The following is a 20,335-nucleotide window of genomic DNA, read 5'->3' as shown; positions in this document are numbered from 1 at the left end:
TTCCCAGATTGCTGACATACGTACTAGCATAAATATTTTTTAAGTGTTTTTGGTTGATAGTTTTTATTTGTATGTGCGTATGCCTTTTTTTAGTGTTAGCAAGCAGTCTGGTACAGTAAATAATATTCAAAACATATCTTCGCTACAATATTATATAGGTATATGCCTTCAGAGTTCTGTACGACTATTAAGAAATGCTTTAGAATTCAGGGGCTTACATATACTGTTAAATCACAGTTAGCCTAAAGCTGCTTTCTTCTATAGTAAGTCAGGCCTAAAAGCTTTTCTGTACATCATGAATTATCACAAGTCGAGGTGTAAACCTATCATAGCCCACACCTGTGCCAATCACTGAGTTTTGGCCAATCACATGTAGCCAGCTGTTTGAACCGTGTTCAAATAAGGCAATTGCCGAACTGTAAACAATCCAGCTGTTTCTGTGCCTCACTTCCATTTTCTGTAGGTCACTTTCCTTTTGCTGTCCATAAATTGTCTTCCACCATGTGACTGTGCTGGAGTCTCTCTTGAATCTGCTGTGATTCTGAGGTCTGCCTGATTCACTAATCATTCATTGGTCAATTAAACTCCTTTACATGTAATTCAGCTGAAGTTTTCTTTTAGCAATACTCAGAACTTTTTTGTCAAAAAGGAAGCAAGAGATTTGCACATGTCTATATTGTCAGAAAAAAAGAAAAGGATCTGAGCATGGTTAAAAAAACCCAAAATGCAAAACTGTACATACATGACTCTACCACCTCCATTAGTTCTTGGAAACAAATTAATGCTTTTGTAGGTTGATAATTTTTCTGATATTTTCTGTTTCCAGAAAATAATACACATAGCATAGTTACTTATGTAGAATTTTCTCTTTTCTTGGTAGCCAATAGCCACATGGAGCTATAAGCACTTGCAATTCGGCTTTATTACTGAGAAACTGAATTTTAAATATTTACTATTAATTTCTTTATTTTTACACTTAAATAGCCACATAAGGGTAGGAGACATAATCCAGGACAGCATACTTCTAGATTCATGAGCAATTTCCATATATGGTTACATTTATGCCATGGGTTGCTTCTGACGATGCCCAGAACACAGGTGCCTGGGAGTGCATATCCCTTAACCAACCCCCTCATTGTACAGAAATTGCCCAAGCAGAGGAGTGCAAATCAATGTAATGGCAGGGATGATGTTCAGATCTTCAGATATTGTGTCCCTGTCTCAGAGTCCCCAACAGAACTTAATTTTTCATTTCCTTTTGACAAGTTATGAGCTTGGTAAGGTGGTGATGATGGCATTCAACAACCATAATAATTAAACACTACGTCCCTTTTTGTGGTACAGTGATAAGAACTGAGAAAAAGGAGATAGAACCAAGGGAGGATTCTTATGACTAGTCTCTCCTCTTTATCCCTCCAGTAAGCCTGTTGATAGAAATGGCCATATTCTTATTCAGCATTATTATTGGGCTTGGTTATGAGTCATTAGTTTAGCTTGTTATGTGAAAGTCAGTAATTTGAGTAATACAATGCCATTTGATAAAGAATGACATTGGTATAGGAACCAAATAGGGATACTTTCAGAATTATTTTCTGATGATAAAATATAAATTATTTAATAGTAGTAAACTTATTATAAATGAAGTACATAAGGTTAGTGATTTGGGGATCAAAGGGCCATTGCACATAAATAATTAAACAAAAGTCACTGGGAGACTGACGCAAGAATCTGTATGTCTTTCATTCATTTAAATTTAGATTGTTTTCTCTTATTAGAAGAAAATATCAAACAGTTAATATATAAGCAAATTAGTGCAATGTGCTCTTCAAAGTTAACTTAATTATGGTATAACACAACAAAATGCCACATAGCTGCTTTTATTTTTCAGTCTAGATTTCACAATCTTCTCGGTTATTCAAATAGTTTATCCTACTATTAAGATTTATTTATAGGATGGCACATAATGAGAAATTCTGACACCTATCATTTAAGTAATATTTCCACAATGTTTTTGCAAGAACAAACTTTCAAATATTTTAGTGCTAGAAACTTTGTGGTAGAATTTTAGTAGCTGCTGATAATATTTCTGCCAGAAATTGCAACCAGGCTCCCATTCTACTTCAAGATATTCTTGAAATTAACAAAGTAGCAAGCTGTTAACTATCCTATCTGTAGAGGCTCACCTTCCTTTTACAAACTGTTAACACTACTCTGGTGAGACATATGTGGCCATTTCCATTACCAACAAAATTTTCTTTGTAGAAAAAATGAATGCTTTGAGCGTTAAATGTTTATATTTTTTGAAACTTGCAATGAAGGCATGAGTTTTTTATTTCCTTCATATATTGTTTTAAAATTTTCTATTTATATTGTCTCTGAACTTTAGTAATAACTACAGACTCATATTGAGCAGCTCATCAAATATTTTGGGAGAAAACAACAGAAATAATAGCAAGAGTTACTGACTTGAGAAGAACTGCGCCCCAAATTAGTTCAAAGTTAATTGCTCTTATTTTGAGTTTTCTTGATAGAAATTGGATAACTATATGGATTTGATGTACCAATTTCTTCTTGATATGCAACTTTAAAAAGTCTATGTAGTTAACCTATTAACATGAAGCTAACACTCATTTAAATTTGCTGTCTCCCTTTCCTTTGGAAAGATCTCTGTTTAGAACTACAGGAAATAAGGGCAAATGTAAATATTTCTTGTAATAAATTAATAACAAAGGGACAGATATCACCACCACATTGTAAATTATGCAGTAAGTCTTAGGTAATTTATTTCATACCTTAAACACCTAGGAAATTTCACTAGTTGACAGCAACTGAAAATGCAAATGAATTGCATACTCCATCCCACATCTGAAATAAAAGAAAAATGCCAGAAATAGACTAATTCTGGTTTCCTTTTGAATATCATATTTTAATTTCTTTTATGTTTCTTTAATCTTTTCAGCAGTGCTTAAGGATTTGGAAGATGTTGATTAAAGCATTTCCTCTGATTAATTATATTTTAGCTTTCAACTGTTTTATTTTATTTTAAAATCAAGTGCACACACATTGTCTGGATTATATGAGCATCTGCTCTTCCCAGTCTCTGCAAATATTTATATAAATCTAACTGTCACCCCTGATCCCTCCAAGTTCTCACTGCTTAGCTAATCCTGATTGCATCCCCTCATTAAGCCATCTTCAGGATATGGAAACATAAATAAAGCAGATGAACAACCTACATTTCAGGGATATTTGTGTACATGGCTTGCCACTTAACTCATGTTATTAAATTCTCAGAATTCATTCTAAAATCACAGAGTTTCCTTTACCTCTGCTTTCTTTAATTACACATTTGATTATTATTAACCTTAAAACTACGGGCATACCTCATTTATCGCGCTTTGCTTTACTGAGCTTTACAGATATTACATTTTTATAAATGGAAGGTTTGTGGCAGCCCAGCACTGAGCAAGTCTATCAATGCCATGTTTTCATCAGCACATGCTCACTTCATACCTCTGTGTAGCATTTTGGTAATTCTCACAATATTTCAAACTTTTCCATTATTATTATATGTCCTGGTGATCTGTGATTAGTCATCTTTGATGTTACTATATTAATTGTTTTGAGATGCCACGAACTGCACTCACATAAGACCGTGAACTAGGTAACTGTCGTATGTGTTCTTGACTTCTCCATCAACTGGCCATCCCCCCTATCTCTCTCCTTTTCTTTAGGTCTCCCTATTCCATAAGACACAATATTGCTGAAATAAGGTCATTTAGTAACCCTACAATGACCTCTACAGTGTTCAAATGAAAAGAAGAGCTGCACATCTCTCCCTTTAAATAAAAAGCTAGAAATAATTAAGTTTAGAAAGAAAGGTGTACTGAAAGCTGAGGCAGGTTGAAAGCTAGGCCTCTTGCAGCAAACAGCCAACTGGAGAATGCAAACAACAGGTTCTTGAAGGAAATTAAAAGTGATACTCCAGCGAATACACAAATAATAAAGTGAAACAGCCTTATTGGTGATATGGAGAAAAATTTGGAGGTCTGCATAGAAGATCAAATCAGTCACAACATTTCCCTTAAGCCAAAGCCAAATCCAGAGCAAGGCCTAACTCTCTTCAATTCTACGAAGATGGAAGGGATGAGGAAGCTGCAGAAGAAAAGTTTAAAGCTAGAAGAGATTGGTTATAAGGTTAAAGGAAAGAAGCCATCTCCATGACATGAAAGTGCAAGGCTAAGCAGCAAGTGTCAATGGAGAAGCTGCTGCAAGTTTTCTAGATCGGGCTAAGATCATTGATGAATGTGGTTACACTAAACAATAGATTTTCAGTGTAAATGAAACAGCTTCACAGTGGGAAAAGAATCCATCTAAGGCTTTCATATTTACAAAAGAGAAGTCAATGCCTGGCTTCAAAGCTTCAAAGGACAGGCTGACTCTTGTTAGAGGTGAATGTAGCTGGTGACCTTCGGTTGAAGCCAGGGCTCCTTCACCATTTCAAAAATTGTAGAGCCCCTAATAATTATGCTAAATTTACTCTTCCTGTGCACTAGAAATGGAATAACAAAGACCTGGATGACAGCAATCTGTTTACAGTGTGATTTACTGAATATTTTAATCCCAATGTTGAGAACTACAGCTCAGAAAGAAAATTTCAATATTTTTCACAATATTTTCAAAATGTTTGAAAATATTACCATTTGCTAACAATGCATCTGGTCACTCAGGAGCTCCGATGGAATTGTAAAGGAGATTAATGTTGTTATGCCTGCTTACATAACATCCATTCTGCAGCACATTGATTAAAGAGTAATTTAGACTTCTAAGTTTTATTTTTTAAGGAATACATTTTGTGAGGCTATCGCTGCCGTAGATAGTGATTCCTCTGATGGGTCTAGGAAAATTAAATTAAAAACCTTTTTGAAAGGATTCATCATTCTAGATGTCATTGAGAACATTCATGATTTATGGAAGGAGGTCAGATATCACTATTAACAGGAATTTGGAAGGAGTTGATTCCAACCCTCATGGATGACATTGAGAAATTCAAGACTCTAGTGGAGGAAATAACTGCAGATGCAGTGGAAATAGCAAGAAACTAGAATAGAAGTGGAGCCTGAAGATATGACTGAATTGCTGCAATTTCATTATAAAATTTGAATGGATGAGGAGTTGCTTCTTATGGATGAACAAAGAAAGTGATTTCTTGTCTAGTCCTGGTGAAGATGCTAAGAATATTGCTGAAAGGACAATGAAGGATTTAGAATATTACATTAACTTAGTTGATAAAGCAGTAGCAGAGTTTGAGAGGATTCATTTTAATTTTGGAAGACGTTCTAATGTGGGTAAAATGCCATCAAACAACATTTCACGCTACAGAGAAATCTTTTGTGAAATCAATGCAACAAACTTCACTGTATGCCTTATTTAAGGAATTGCCAGTCATCCCAACCTTCAGCAACCATTACCCTGATCAGTTAGCAGCCATTCACATTGAGGCAAAAGCCTCCATCAGCAAAAAGATTCTCATTCATGGAAGGCTCAGGTGATTGTTAGCATTTTTTAGCAATAAAGTGTTTTAGATGAAAGTGTGTACACTTTTCCAGACATAATGCTATTGCGCAATTAATAGACTACAGTGTAGTGTAAACATAATTTTTGTATGTACTGAGAAACCAAAACATTATTTTGACTCACTTTATTGTAATATTTGCTTGCAGTGGCCAGGAACAAAACAGGCAGTGTCTCCAAGGTATACCTGTGTTTTGGATATAAACACCTAATCAAGATGATTTACTGTTTTGTATATCCTCTACACGTTTAACATGACTGAAAATTTAGAATTTATTAGGCAGTTGAAAGGTAACACATACATGCTGAGTATCTCCTGCGTTTGTTTTCCCTTTATTCTTGGTATTTGTTCCTCTTTTATCTCTCTATGGGCTAAGAGAATATAAAGAAATAGTACCTCTCCACAAAGACGGAATGCTAATACTTTCCATAAAGACTGTCTTTTACCTGGGTTTCCTTAACTGATTACAGGTTTTATATGGGGACACTACTTTAATCTGGGGCCTTTGCTTTATTTTGTTACAGACTGAGAGACATCTATTTGACTTCATTTTACAAATTGTCCTTTGACCATGTAGTTTCTGTAGACAGAATGATTTTTTTTTTTTGATTGGAAATATCTAAGACTGAGAATTTCTGTTCTTGCAGCTTTATGTAATTATGTTCAAAGGGGTTTGAATTAAAATGGAACAGATGTGTCCATCTTTAATTATGGTGTAACAAATTGTGTTACTCTAAGGCTTTATTAAGTGAAACGCTCATCTTTATGTAATAATGGGTCAGACAGTTTCAAAACGATATCAGTGAACACAGTGTATTGCCTATTCTACTTAGACTTCAAAAGGGCTGTTAAAACTCAGAGGAAGTACCTGTAAATCCAGAAGACACTATAGAAAATATACATATTTGTTTTTATTCCAAGTTAAGTGAAACATGATAAATCTAAATATCACCTAAGTAAGACAGAAAAGCTAACATTTGACTTAGCAGATATATCTAAAGAGTAGTGAGAACATTCAGCTCTGTGTATTGGAAAATATCATTTTAGGGTTTCCTGAAAATCCTTTTGTAATACTTTGTGTAAACCCTCCCTTAATAACTGAGTGATCAGAAAAGCCCTTTTTTGGCCACCACATTCAAGTCAGTACAACAAAGTCCTTTTTACTAGCTGTCAGCTACCTAGAGAACCCAAAAATAGTAAGAAGAATATGGACAAGTACAAATCCTGTGAAATGAGCCCCATCTCAATGTTTCTATTTCTGTCACTTGTACCACAGTCCTTTTATGCTTCTGGATATATCCAACTCTTTTATGTTTTTTTCTTTCTGCCCTTTCCAAATATGTCACCATTTATTATTTTTATTCCTGAATTTGTTTTATTGAGATCCTCTTTTTGCTCCATTATCATTACCACCCTAATCCAGGCTCTGTTTCCTCACACCCCGATTACTACATCGATTTTCCAAGTTTCCTTGATGTTTCTCTCCCCCTTTCCATTCTTTTTACAGTTCATTGCCAATCTAATACAAATAATAATTTTATTTTTTACTTTTTTATTTCAATAACTTTGGGGGTGTAGGTGGTTTTTGGTTACGTGGATCAGTTCTTTAGTGGTATGTTCTGAGATTTTAGTGCACCCTTCACCCGAGAAGTGTACACTGTACTCAATATGTTGTCTTTTATCCTTCACCTCACTTCCAACTTCCCCTCCTGAGTCTCCACAGTCCATTATATTGCTCTTTATGTCTTTGCGTCTTCAAAGCTTAGCTCCCACTTATAAGTGAGAACATAGGGTATTTGGTTTTCCATTCCTAATTTACTTCGCTTAGAATAATGGCTTCCAGTTTCAGCAAAAGACATTATTCCATTCTTTTTTATGGCTGAGTAATATTCCATGGTATATATATAAACTGGATTTTCTTTATCCATTCATTGGTTGATGGGCATTTAGGTTGGTTTCATATTCTTGCGATTGCAAATTGAGCTGCTCTATACAGGAGTGTGCATGTATCTTTTTCATATAATGACTTCTTTTTTGGGAGGTAGATGCCCGGCATTGGGATTGCTGAATTGAACAGTAAATTTACTCTTCGTCTTTAAGGAGTCTTCATACTGTTTTCCATACTGGTTTACTAATCTACACTCCTACCAGCAGTGTCAAAATGTTCCCTTTCACCACATCCATGCCAACATCTATTTTTGTGTGTGTGTGTTTTAAATTGTAGCCATTCTTGCAGGAGTAAAGTGGTGTCTCATTGTGGTTTTAATTTGCATTTCCCTGATGATTAGTGATGTTGAGCAGAAAATGGTAATTTGATGCATCACTTCTTATAATACTTTGGTAGTTCAAGTTTATTATACAAGGCCACATTTTTATTTCTGGTCTTCAGGATCATCCGTAATCCCTATGTACCTTCTTGTCACCACTGCTCAATAAAATGAATAATATGATTTTCCTTTCATCAAGTGCCTTCATTTTCAGTATCTAAACACAGTCTTTTCTAGTCAGAATTGTTCACTCCAACCCAATACTTGCACCTTTACCCTCTCCCCATGCTCTTTCTCCAGCTGAGGACATTCTGGTAACTATCCCTTTCTCATGAAACTCTTTTCCTTTCTTGAAAGGCCAGATTCTCCATGGTGCTTTCTTCTTTTTCATTTTTCCCTTTCTCTGAGTTACCAATTCAGTTTTAGTTTATACCTTAATTGTTTCCTGAACTGGTTTTAATGCCTCATGAAGACTTAATCTCCTTGTGAAGGAAAGTTTTCTTGTAGAGTGGCTCAACTCTAAGTATAATCTGGTTGATTAATTGGCATGCCTTCATTGAGGAATTCATTGCCAGGACTGTCTTCTTGTGTATGGGGATGGGAAGGGGGTGAAAGGATGAGAGGAGCAAAAGAGAAAACTTGGAAAATGAGTAGTTTCTTTTATTGCAATGTCTGTGCAATTTTTGGTCTTAAGAGAACAAATACACTAAATTCAAAGATGATGGGAAAAAAAATCAGCTTCACAGAGCTATAGTAAACACCAGATGTTGAAAGAGAAGTTTATCAGACTATCTTTCAGCTTTCTTCTTTAGGGACAAATTACAACAAATAACCAAAACAAACATAAAGAAACCATAGAGGACACTGAGTAAAAAGGTAAAGCTACAGATTTCAACACAGAAGACATATCTAGACAGCCCTTGTCAGTATAGTTCTTTACTATCAGTGGCTGCTGCTGCTAGAGGTCTCTAGGCTCCCATATGATCTGTTGGTTACCGTACTTCACTTTCCCAACTCTTACCCCCCAGTAGACATGCACACTCACAGTTTTAGGATCCAAAGAAGAGAGCTAAGCTTGATTTTCTGTCAGGCAGAACAGCAAGATAGACAATGTAATTTGATACTTCTTCCTGCTAATCCTCAACACAGAATTCTGGAATCTCACCCGAGGACTAAGGACACCCTTAATTCTGATAAATTAGAAACAAGGCAAAGACTAAAACTGAGTTAATTATCTAATATTAGAAAATGAAGAAATACTCATCACTGGATTCACTTTCCTCACTAAATGTATTTTATTACTTGAACATACAATAAATACAGAATTTTTCTTATCCTTTAATAACAAATTCAAAGAGAGAAAACTTCACTCATATTAAAAAGTTTAGACTAGAGATGGAAATTAAAAATAGCATACCAGAGAGGACTGCTACAAATGAATGACATCTTGTTAGATAAATACATCTGTTTTTGTAGATCAAATAATGAGGTACGAAGTAGACATCGCTTCAAAGACGATTTTCTTTTTTTTCTAAATTCAAAATTATTATAATATATATTATAGAAAATTTAGACAGAGGCAAAAGCCCAAAACAAAAATGTTATCCTTGATCCCATCCCACTATTTAGCGATAACCATAGTCAATATATTGGTGAACATCTTATCAAGATGTAACTTTGTGTAGCTAATTGTATACTGTCTATTAAAAAATTTCACTTAACTATATGTAGTAATTTCCCATGTCAAATATTATGATCTATTAAACCTTTTAGGTCCAATACAAAGTAACACTAAATGTAAGATAATTCCTCATTTTCCTATGAGAAAGCCAATTTATTTAGCTACAAAGATGCAGTTAATACCACATATTTTCATATCTATTAAATTTATGTTGAAACTTTAATATTAAAAAATTCCATATTCCATGAAACATTGGTTTTTCATCAAAGGAAAGATTCTTTTAAGTCATCAGGTTTTCGGAGTTCATCATTTATAATTTTGTATCTACTTCTGATGCTGTTACAGGAAATTTTGTCCCAAGCCGTAAGTACCCATTTACATAGCATTAAAACTTTTATTATTTTTGTTAATCTCCACAATACAATCATTTATCATACTGCTTTTAAAGGAATCTTGTTTACCACAGTACCCAGCAGTTGAATATGGTGTGGTCAGACTCCAGGAATCACTATTAAATATATGCTAATTTTTGTAATTCAATTTTTTACTGTTTTAGTCATGCAAACTAAAATGATAAAAACGTTTTAGTTTTTACTAAATGTTTCAGTGTTAGTGAGTTCATGTTAACTCTCTCTCTCTCATCTATCTATCTATCTGAATACATGCAGACATAAAACTCACATTGGTGAAGGCAATTTTGGGCTAATGTGTTCATTCAATCCCTGAAATGCTATCCAAGACAAAGGAATTGAGAATGCACCCTTTGAAAAAATTGATTTTAAACTAACTCATTTTTTTGAGGTGTCATTTTGGGGAAAAGAAATTTATCTTATATTTGGTCATATAAATTATAGTAAGGCAAATGGCAAGATCATGTGAAAAATGTATTTGAGGTTTTTGTATAATGCTCAATACAAGCATTTTATACTTCACAATTAGACACTGAGAAGATTAAAAAAGAGAGATTGAATCCGAAAATAGTTTTATAGATTTCTTACTTACTTACTTGATTTATTATTGAGATAGGATCTTGCTCCATCACCCAGGATGGAGTGCAGTGGCATGATCACAGCTCACTGCAGCCTCAAACTCCCAGGCTCAAATGATCCTCTTGCCTCAGCTTCCTGAGCAGCTGGGACCACAGGCTTGTGATGTCACACCCAGCTTAATTATTGCATTTAAAAAATGAAGAAATAGTGAGACTAACAGGGCAAACAACCCTCTCAAGTTTCACAGGCATTTACAGGGTGAGTTCAAATTAGGCAGGTTTCTTGACAGTTTATTAGTCTATTCAATATGATATTGAGGTATAAAAAAATTCATCCTAAACTTCCTTCAGAAATTGAGAGACACCTGCAAAGGACCAATTCTAATAAATTCTACCAGCTTAGCAAACCCAAACTCAGGATAAATTCCCCTCAAGCTTCTCTTAAGAAATCTTACAATATTTGTCATTTTAAAAAATAAGGGCAAAGTCTCTTGAGAAATACTTCCCTTTGTTATCTGGATAGATACTGCTTTCTGTATCATACTTCTTTATTTAGGGAAAGTTACTCAGATGATTTAGGCTTCAACTCCCCCCACTTCCTCTAGTCTTTCAGCCCCACATCTCTCTGAATTCTGGAAAGGCATTCACTCATTTATTCATTCAACAAACTTGTACTTATTGAGTCAACTGCTACTTTGCACTAAAACTGCAAGGCACAGAGGAAACAAATATAAAAAAACAAAATTTGTGATACTCATTAGAGCTATTCACAATATTCTCATTTTCTGTTTATAAGTGGATGGTATTATTAAATTGGATTTGTCCACCTCCTTACCATTAGATATGAATTTGTTACTTGCTTGTTAAAATTTAATTGCTTGTGCCTGGCTCTGCAGGCCTTTCGCATCCCTGCCATGGAAGCATATGTCAAGAGAGAGCCTGAGTCTCTGAGCAACTGCAATAAACACAGCTATTCTCCTGGCCAATGCTGGAAAAAGTAGGATGAGAGTATTAAACTACTGAGATTTTAGGGGTATTATTGGAGCTTAACTTAGCTTATCTCGACAGAAAATCCTTGCTTTCAAGATCCCCTTAATTAAGTGAAGCAGAGATAATAGTGAAGTATTTCAATTACACTCTAATCATATCTATTATAAAAATATGTTTTATGTGATGGAAGGACTAAGGAAAGAATTTTGAGAAATTGATGAGATCAGGCTTAGGAGTCAGATAGTCTTGAGTTGAAATCTTGACTTTTGTATTTTTAGCTGTATGTAAGTCATTAAACTTTGTAAGCCTGTGATACAGTTTGGATATTCATCCCCTCCAAATCTCATGTTAAAATTTGATCCCCAGTGTGGGAGATGTTTGGGTCATGGGGGTGGGTACCTCATCACAGGTTGTTGCAGTCCTTGCAGAAATGAGTGAGCCCTTGCTCTATCAGTTACCATGAAATCTGATTGTTAAAGAGGCCTGGCACCTCCCTCTCTCTCTCGCTCCATCTCTCATCATGTGACATGCCTGCTCTCGTTCTTTCATGATGACTGGAAACTTCCTCAGGCCCTCACCAGAAGCAGTTGCTGGTGCTACCCTTCTTGCATATCTGGCAGAACTGTGAACTAAATAAACTTCTTTTCTTTATAAATTACTCAGCCTTAGGTATTCCTTTAAAGCAATACAAAATAGACTAATACAATCCACTTTCAATAGTGTAGAATATGGGTAAGAGTGCTATTATCTATCTCATAGGGTGGTTGTAGTAATTAGGTGAGCTGCATGATAAGCACTCAGTAAATGGTAGTTGCCATTACTATTAATATTTTTAAAATCTGTATGTGGTATAGAATGGGTAATACTCATACAACAAAATTTAAGGCATGCTGAACAGAAATGTAAAGGTTGAGGAACTGTGCGGTTAGTAAACTGTGAAACAGGCATTGTAGACAGAAGGATGGGTGAATATTTTAGGTGAGAGACGTTATGATAGTACACAGATGAGTGAAGACAAATGAAGCTGGAAAAGTAGGCAAGAACTGAAGGAAAATGCAACTGTCCAGCATGGCTAGGATGTAGTAATTACCCTGATGGTAGTGGAGAAGTATTAAATGTTTTGATACCAATTGAACATTTTAGAAAGATCATGAAAGCTGCAGCATGGAAAAGAGATTAGAAAAAAACAAAAAACAAAAAACAAAAAAAACCCGTGAGATTGGAAACAGAAATAGCTCTAAAGATATGACTAAAGTCTTCCAAGTAAGAAATGCGTGCATATACTATACTAATCATAATCAAAACTGTGGATGTGTGTAACTTTACAAAGACAGATCTCTTGATGTCAAGGCTAGGAGTGGAAGCCTAGGTACTGATAACATTCAAAGGGCTACTACATAAAGCAAAGTGTTCTTGGGGAGAATAAAAAGGGCAGAGAAGAAAAGAAAGATAGGAACCAAGAACCTTGGGTATCATGGACACCAAGGTAGGGGAGAATGTGAGCAGGGGATGATCAACCTTGTGAAACATGCCAACAATGAAAAGTAAGATACTCTCTTAAGAGTGTTTATGTCATTAGAGAATCAGGAAGCTATTGCTGATTTGCATGGAATAACTTAAGATTGGTGGAGGTTAAATGCAAGAAATAAATAAGAAAGGGCGATGGTGGTGAAGAAGCAGAGTAGACTGAGTTTAGACTATAATTTCAGAAAATTTGAACAAGCTGGGCGCGGTGGCTCATGCCTGTAATCCCAGCACTTTGGGAGGCCGAGACGGGCGGATCAGAAGGTCAGGGGATCGAGACCATCTTGGCTAACACGGTGAAACCCCGTCTCTACTGAAAAATACAAAAAATTAGCCGGGCGTGGTGGCGGGCGCCTGTAGTCCCAGCTACTCGGGAGGCTGAGGCAGGAGAATGGCGTAAACCCGGGAGGCGGAGCTTGCAGTGAGCCGAGATCGCGCCACTGCGCTCCAGCCTGGGCGACAGAGCGAGACTCCGTCTCAAAAAAAAAAAAAAAAAAAAAAAAAAAAAAAGAAAATTTGTACAAATAATAGAGGATAATTGGGTACACAGAGGGAAGAAAGTTGTTTTTTTTTTTTTAAATGGGAGAGACTTATCATATGTATATTCTGAGTGTTCTCTTACACCTATGCAAATGGAGCTCCTGCCCAGAGTCTGCACTATAAAAGGATCTCCTCTGGTCTTTTGGCCACATCTGTATCCAAATCAAAAAAAATCTGCATTCTGAGGGGACATACCCTACTGAAAGACTTGAGAATTCTGCGTCTAAATGTCTTTGGTCACACCTCTAGAACCTGCACAAACTTTTGTACATTTTCCTATTAATATTACTTTCTGATATTTAGTTTCAAAATTGTTTTTATTCAGTTTAAATACTTTCTAATTTATCTTTCTATTTAACCTATTAGTTATTAAGAGGTATGCTATTATTATTTAAATATTTGAGAATTTTCCAGGGCTCTTTCTCATAGATTTTTAATTTAATTCCACTAAATTAAAGATATGACTAAAGTCTTCCAAGTAAGACATGTGTGCATGTACTATGGTTAGATAACATACTTTTTATGACTAGAATGCCTTTGAATTAAGGAAGACTTGTTTTAGGCCCTAGTGTGGGCAAATGATCTGTTTGCTCTTGAAAAATATGTGATTTCCGATGTTGCGGGAGTGTTTCAGAAGGAATCTTTTTCGTATCTATATATTATGTTGCTTGAAATTTTCCCATAGTTAACTGATGCTCTTTAATTTTTTTAGTTTTTAATTTTTTATGGATATATTGTAGTTGTACGTATTTGTGGGGCACATGTGATATTTTGATGCAAGTTTACAATGTATAACGATCAAATCAGGGTTATTGGGAAATCCATCACCTAAACATTTATCATTTCTTTATGTTAGCAATGTTCCAAACCACTCCTTTAGTTACTATGAAATATACAATAAATTACTGTTTACTGTAGTCTCCCTATCATGCTACTGAACACTAGAACTTATTTCTTCTATCTAACTGTGTTTTTGTACCCATTAGTTAATCCTTTTTTAACCCCTGCCTGCCCATTACCCTTTCCTGCCTTTGGCATCCACCATCATTCTATTCTCTATTTTAATGGATTCAATTTTTTTTTATTTTTAGCTCCCACATATGAGTGAGAACATGTGATATTTGTTTTTCTCTGCCTGGCTTATTTCACTTAGCATAATGACCTCCAGTTCCATCCATGTTGTTGCAAATGACAGTATTTCATTCCTTTTTATGGCTGAATAATATTCCATGGTGTATTTGTATCACATTTTCTTTATCTATTCTTCTGTTAGTGAACAATTAGGAACAATTAGGTTGATTCCATATCTTGACTATTGTAAATAATACTGTAATAAAAATGCAAGGGTACATACCTCAATATACTGGCTTCCTTTATTTTGGATATATACGTAGCAGTGAGATTTCTGGATCATATGAGAGTTCTATTTTTACTTTTTTGAGGAGCCTCCATACTGTTTTCTCTAGTGGTTATACTAATTTACATTCACATCAACATTGTAGGAGTGTTCTTCTTTTTTTAAATCTTCACCAACATTGGTTATTTTTTGTCTTTTTGATAAAGGCCATTTTAACTGGGCTGACATAATATTTCATTGTGCTTTTGATGTGAATTTCTCTGATGACTAATGGTATTTTTTTCTTATATCTGTTGGTCTTTTCTATGTCTTCTTTTGAGAAATGTCTATTCAGATATTTTATCCATTTTTCAGCTAGATGATGATGATGATGATGCTGATAATTACTTTTCTAGTGTTTGAGTTTCTTTTATATTTTGGTTATTAATCCTTTATCAGTTGAATAGTTTGCAAATATTTTCTCCTGTTTTGTGGGTTGTCTCTTCACTTTGTTAATTGTTTCCTTTGTTGTGCAAAAATATTTTTAGCTTTATGTGATCTCATTATCTATTTTTTCTTTAGTTTGCTTGTGTTTTTGAGGTTTTAGGAGAAATCTTTGCCCAGTCCAATGCCCTAGAGTGTTTCTCCAATGCTTTCTTCTAGGAGTTTCATAGTTTTTGATTTTAAATTTAAGAATTTAATCCATTTTAATTTTTTAAACGATGTGAGATAGGGGTTTAATTTCATTCTCTTGCATATGGATATCCAATTTTCTTAGCAGTGTATGTTCTTGGAAATTTTGCTGAAAATAAGTTGACTTTAAATGCATTATTTTAATCATGGATTCTGTTCCATTAGTGCTCCATTTTGTGTCTGCTTTTGTGCCAGTATCATGCTGTTATGCTTACTATAGCTTTGTAGTATTATTTGAAGTCAGATGGTATGATCTCCAACTTTGTTCCTTTTGTTCAAGATTGCTTCAACTATTCTGGGTCTTTTGTGGTTCCATATAAATTTTAGGATTATTGTTTTTTGATTTATGTGAAGAACATCATTGTTATTTTGGTAAGGATTGCATTGAATCTGTAGATTTCTTTGGGTAGTATGGACAATTTAACAATACTGATTATTCCAATTAATGAACATAAAATATCTTTTATGTTTTGTGTCCTATTCAATTTCTTTCATCAATGGTTTTCTTTTTGAGATGGGGTCTGGCTCTGTCACCCAGGCTGGAGTGCAGTGGCATGATCTTGGCTCACTGCAACTTCTGCCTCCCAGGATTAAGTTGATCCTCCCCACTCAGCCTCCCAAGTAACTAATATTTTTGTATTTTTGGTAGAGATGGGGTTTCACCATGTTGCCCAGGCTAGATTCAAATTCCTGAGCTCAAGTGTTCTGCCCACCTCTGCCTCCCAAAGTGCTTGAGCCACTGCACCCAGTCCATCAATGTTTTATAGTTTTCATTGTAGAGATTTTTCAGTTCTTTGGTTAAGTTTATTCCAGGTATTTTACTTTAATTATAGCTATTGTAAATGGGATTACTTTCTTGGTTTGCTTTTCAGAGTGTTTGCTATTGGCATATAGATATGCTACTGATTTTTGTATGCTGATTTTGTATCTTCGAACTTTACTGAATTCATTTAAAAGCTCTAATAGTTTTTTGGTGGAGTCCTGAGGATTTTCAAAATATATAATCATATTGTCTGCAAACAAAGATAATTTGACTTTTTCTTTTCCAATTTGGATGCCCTTTATTTCTTTCTCTTATCTAATTACTTAGGCTAAGACTTCCAATACTATAGTGAATGAAAGTAATGAAAGTAAGCATCCTTGACTTGTTCCAAGTCTTAAACTAAAGGCTTTCAGTTGTTGGACATTCAGTATGATAGATGGACTTGTGATACATGCCCCTTATTGTTTTGAGGTGTGTTCCTTCTATACTCTGTTTGTTGTATTTTTTTTTTTTTATCATGAAAGGATATTGAATTGTGTTGAATGTTTTTTGTGACATTTGTTGAAATTATCAGATGGTTTTTATCTTTTATTCTGTTGATGTGATGCCTTATGTTTATTGATTTGTGCATGCTGAACCATCCTTGCATCTCTATGATGTATCCCACTTGATGATAATGAATCTTTTTAATGTGTTGTTGAATTTGGCTTGCTAGGATTTTGTTGAAAATTTCTCATGTACGTTCATCAGAAATACTGGCCAGCAGTTTTTGTTATTGCTGTGCCTTTGTCTGGTTTTGGTGTCAGGGTAATTCTAGCTTTGTAGAATGAGTTTGAAAGTATTTCCTCCTCCTTGATTTTTTGGAATAGCTTGAATGGGATTGGTATTGGTTCCACTTTAAACATTGGTAGAATTCAGCAGTGAGGTTATCAGCTCCTGGCTTTTTTTTCTGGGAGACTTTTTTTGTCTTAAAATCAATTTTATCTTATGTAAATGTAGTTACTTATGCTCCTTTTCTTTGTAAGCATAGTTACTTATGCTTCTTTCTTTTCTGTCTCATTACTTTTTATTAGTCTTTTCAGATTTGTACTTTTCAATATCTAGAAGTTCATTCATTTCTTCCAGGTTTTCTAGTTTATTGGCATATAGTTGCTCACAACAGTTTCTATTGCTCCTTTTAATTTCTGTGGCATAAGTTGTAATCTCTTTTTTCACCTTCAGTTTTCTTTATTTGGTTCTTTTTTCTTCTTAGTCTAGCTAAAGGTTGTTGATTTTGTTTATCTTTTCATTTTGTTTATCTTTTGCATTTTTTTTTTTTTGGTTTTGATTTATGTCTGCTCTGATCTGTTATTATTTTTTTTCTTCTACTAATTTTGGGTTTGGTAGACTCTTGCATTTCTAGTTCTTAAAGATGTATCATTTGTTTTTTCTTTTCCGAAGTCTTTTTATTTTTAATGTAGGCATTTATTGCTATAAACTTTCCTGTTAGTATTGCTTTTGCTGTACTCACTAGAGTTTGGTATGTTGTATTTCCATTTTCATTTGTTTCAGTCAATTTTAAGCTTTCTTCTTAATTTATTTATTGACACAATGGTCATTCAGAAGCATACTGTTTAATTTCCAAGTGTTTGTATAGTTTCCAAAGTTCTTGTTATTAGCTTCTAGTTTTGTTCCATTGTGGCCATAGAAGATACTTGGCATGACTTCAATTTTTATAATTTTTTGAGATTTTTTTGTGGCCTATCCTATGGTGTGTCCTTGAGAAAGTTCCTTGTGCTGAGAAGAATAATGTGTATTCTGCAACTGTTGGATGAAATATTCTGTAAATACCTATTAGATCCATTTGGTCTATAGTGCAGATTAAGTCTGTTTCTTTGTTGATTTTCTGTCTAGATGATCTGTCCAGTGCTGAAAATTGGGTGAAGTCCCCAACTATTACTGTGTAGGGGTCTATCTCTCTATTTATCTCCAATATAATTTGCATTATACATCTGTGTGCTTCAGTGTTGGCTGTATATATATTTATAAATGCTATGTCCTTTTGAATTGACCCCTTTGCAATGATACAATGACTTTGTCTCTTTTTAGAATTTTTGTCTTAAAATCCATTTAATCTCATGTAAGTATAGTTACTTATGCTCTTTTTTTGGTTTTCATTGCATAGAACATCTTTCTCCAGCTTTTAATTTTCAGTTTATGCATGTGTTTAGAGGGCAAATGAGTTACTTGTATGGAGCATGTAGTTGGGTTTTGTTTTCTTATCCATTCAGGCCCTCTGTGTCTTTTGATTGGATAATTTAGTTCATTTATATTCAATGTTATTAATAATAGACAAGAACTTACTACTTCCATTTTGCTATTTGCTTTCTGGTTGTTTTGTACATCTCACCTTCTTCCTTTCTTCATGTCTTTTATTGCGCATAAGTGGATTTCTCTGGTAGTATGTTTTAATTTTTTTTTAATTTTTAATGCTCTCACTATAGATTTTGGCTTTGTAGTTACCATGAGAATTACAAATAACACTTATAACCAATAATTTTAAACTGATGACAACTTAGATCTTATCACAATAAACAAAAAATAAAAACAAAGAAAAAACTAAAACTCTCTACAGTTTATATCCATTCCCTTTCCACTTTTTGATATTTTGTGTTTATCTTTTTATATTTTCTGTCTCTTAAAATATAATCATTGTAGTTATTATTTTTGATAGGTTTGTCTTTTAGTTTTCAAACTAAATTTGTGAGTGGTTTAGACTTGGGAATTACAGTGATAGAGTATTCTGTATTTCTCTGTGTATTTACTTTTTCCAGTGAGTGTGTTATACCTTCAATGATTTCTTTTTGCTCGTTAGTGTTCTCTTCTTTCAGAATGAAGAACTCCTTGTAGCATTTCTTGTAAGATAGGCCTGGTTTTGGTGAAACTCCTCAGCTTTTTTTTGTCTGGGAAAGTCTTTATTTTTTCTTCCTATTTGAAAAATAACTTTGCCAGATATAATATTCTGGGTTGGAAGTTTTTATCCCCTTCAGCACTTTGAATATGTCATCCCACTTCTGGCCTGTAGGTTTTCCACTGAGAAGCCCACTGCTAAACATATTGACATATTGAAACTATTTTATGTGTTATTTGCTTCCTTTGTCTTGCTGCTTTTAAAATATTTTCCTTGTCCTTGCCCTTTGAGAGTTTATTACATGCCTTTAGGTAGTCTTATTTGGGTCAAATTTGCTTGGTGTTCTTTAACCTTCTTTGTACCTTGATATTTATATTTTTCTCTAGGTTTGGAAAGATCTTTGTCAATATTTCTTTAAATACATTTTCTACTCTGATCTTTTTCTTTGCCTCCTCTTTTAGGCCAGTAAGTTTTACTTTGCCCTTCTTCTAAACCTTGTAATTATATTTCATTTTTCTTTTTATTTTTTTCCCTCTGTTTATTTTCTTATAGCCTGTCTTTGAAGCTCACAAATTCTTTCTTCTGCTTGATGTGTTCTGTTGTTCAGAGTCTCTGATGCATTTCTCAATTAAAATTTTCAGTTCAAGAATTTTTAAATTTTATTCCAATCTCTGTTTTAACTTTTTCTGATAGAGTTCTGAATTCCTTTTCTATGTTATTTTGAAGTCTGTTGAGCTTCCTCAAGACAGCTGACAACTATTTTAAATTTCTTATCTGAGAAGTCATATATCTCTGTCACTGAAGGCTTGATCACAGGTGACAAATATAGTCTGTTTGGAGAGGTCATGTTTTTTCTGGATGTTCTTGGTGCTGCACATTCATTGATATCTGGTCATTGAAGAGTTAGGTATTTATTCCAATCTTCACAGTCTGGGCTTGTTTTTACTTGTCCTTCTTAAGAGAGCTTTCCAAGAATTTAATAAAGATTGAGGGTTATTACCTAAACCCTTGCTCACTGCAGCTTTTTCTTCACTAGGGAGTGCTCTAAACTCAGCAATGCTGTGATGCTTGCAGACTTCTAGATAGAA

General features: G+C 34.3%; 1 protein-coding gene across 4 annotated transcripts in view; it reads left to right on the top strand.

The window, feature by feature from the left end:
- CSNK2A2IP (casein kinase 2 subunit alpha' interacting protein) overlaps positions 1 to 20,335 on the top strand; it is a 128,581-nt gene that overhangs the window by 3,538 nt on the left and 104,708 nt on the right. The window contains exon 2 of one of the 4 annotated variants that reach the window (XM_077994088.1): positions 1,144 to 1,277. The exons of the other annotated variants lie outside the window; for them this stretch is intronic. The gene's annotated coding sequence lies outside the window, so the exon portion shown is untranslated. The remainder of the gene's footprint in view (positions 1 to 1,143; positions 1,278 to 20,335) is intronic. 4 annotated transcript variants of the gene reach the window in all.

The sequence above is a fragment of the Macaca mulatta genome, chromosome 2 (genome assembly GCF_049350105.2).
Source record: "Macaca mulatta isolate MMU2019108-1 chromosome 2, T2T-MMU8v2.0, whole genome shotgun sequence".
Lineage (NCBI taxonomy): Eukaryota > Metazoa > Chordata > Mammalia > Primates > Cercopithecidae > Macaca > Macaca mulatta.
This window is presented reverse-complemented; position numbering and strand designations above follow the sequence as displayed.